Below are 1,673 nucleotides of genomic sequence, written 5' to 3'. Positions count from 1 at the left end.
AATTTCTTTTTAATTTTTTAAATACACACACAAATATATATATATTTGGAAAATATCTAAACTGATTTTAGAACTTTTATACTGTTCTTCCGTGTAAAGAACACCGATAAAATTTTTTAAATTTTTAAAAAAATTCTTAAATTTACGCACGGTACATTAATTCATTTTTATAATGCTTAGAAATAAATTTTATATCCAAAGAAATATTACCTGTTGTGAAGAATATTTCGGTTTATATCAGTACGTCACTTACTTTCCTTATTATAGTTGACAAGACAAGAAAAGTATCGAAGATTCATTGTAATTTTTGAATTTTTTTTATCGATCACTAGTAATACTGTTAGATTTTCGCATAGAAAAAAGTGTCCTACAAGATGTAACTGAAGTATTGGTCTTGTCTGTTTATTTCTAGACTAGGATTTATATTGACAAGGGGTTGACCTCTCTATCTGTATTGGAACCATGATTTATACAATGAGCAGTCTCATTTTCCTCTATCTTAGTCATAAAAACATAATGTTTCTTTCTAACGGTAAAAGTTTTTTATCAGTAAAGACTTAAAAAAATTGTCTGTAAGAAATGAAGCTAGACATCAATATATTATTATTATTTCGAAAATATTCCATTGTTTAAAGGTTAGTCCAAGGAGTAAAATTGCCATTTAAATATTTTATTAATCTCTCATTCCTTTAATTTAAATCCTATTTGATTTATAAAATATAATGGGCTTTACTCGTAAGGAAGCTGTACAAACGAACTAAATTGCCTAAAAGAATGTAAATATTTGACTACATAACCAATATGCAAATTTTCAAAATTAAATTATTAGAAATTTTATATTATATAATTCAATTAGAACTATATACATTTATAGAATTTTCTGTTGGTTAATCCATTATTTATTCTTTTAAAATCTGAAATATATATTCAATATATTCAATATTTCAATATTTGTTCATTAATCCATCAATATTTGCACTGGATAAGTAAAGTTGATTGACTAATTTTAAATTTTACAGATATAAAAATTCAATCTTATTCGTTTAATTAGAATAATTTAAATTTTTAAACAAGTAATATAACGGATTACGCTTATTGGTTAATTTGAAAAGTCTGTTTAAATTACGTTACAATAAAGGGCATGTACTTAAATCTTATTGGTTAGCTTGAAAGTTTGTCCATTAAGAAAATGGAAGAATTTTACTCTACTAATGCATTTTTATAATTATTATGAAACGAATATTTTTGTTTTGTTTTATGAAAACAATGTAATATCTCCATTTGGATACTTTTAAGAGACAGTTTAACGAATAGAAATCATTAAAACTGTGTTAATGTTGCTAAATTGCTTAAGATTCTTTGGAATTTTCGGATGGACGGTTTCCAACCACGAAATTACTAATCGATACAATACATCACGTGACCAGCTTAATCCGACTGGACGTAGTTACGTGATGCTCATCCAGTTGAAAAGGAAGAGAAGAGGAATTCTGCTAACTGAAATACACGAAAATACGGAATTGAAATATTTTAATATACTTACCTTGAGAATCTAAACTAACTTCTTTTCTAAGCTGTGCCATCTTTTCCGATTAATTAATCGCTTTTAGGCTATTCTAATCCTGTGTTTTCTCGCACAACTCTCCACACTAAAGTTAAAAAAAAAATATATA

The 1,673-nt window shown here is 25.9% G+C and overlaps 1 long non-coding RNA gene across 1 annotated transcript in view; it reads right to left on the bottom strand.

Annotated features, from left to right (window-relative positions):
• Nucleotides 1-221: 221 nt before the first annotated feature.
• LOC111613888 overlaps nucleotides 222-1,673 on the bottom strand; it is a 39,092-nt gene continuing 37,640 nt past the window's right edge. The window contains exons 2-3 of the long non-coding RNA XR_002754837.1: nucleotides 1,544-1,649; nucleotides 222-526 (exon numbers count right to left, since the gene is read on the bottom strand). This is a non-coding gene — a long non-coding RNA (uncharacterized LOC111613888). The remainder of the gene's footprint in view (nucleotides 527-1,543; nucleotides 1,650-1,673) is intronic.

Source organism: Centruroides sculpturatus, unplaced genomic scaffold, assembly GCF_000671375.1.
Source record: "Centruroides sculpturatus isolate CEXI.00-Female unplaced genomic scaffold, Cexi_2.0 scaffold2065, whole genome shotgun sequence".
NCBI lineage: Eukaryota > Metazoa > Arthropoda > Arachnida > Scorpiones > Buthidae > Centruroides > Centruroides sculpturatus.
This window is presented reverse-complemented; position numbering and strand designations above follow the sequence as displayed.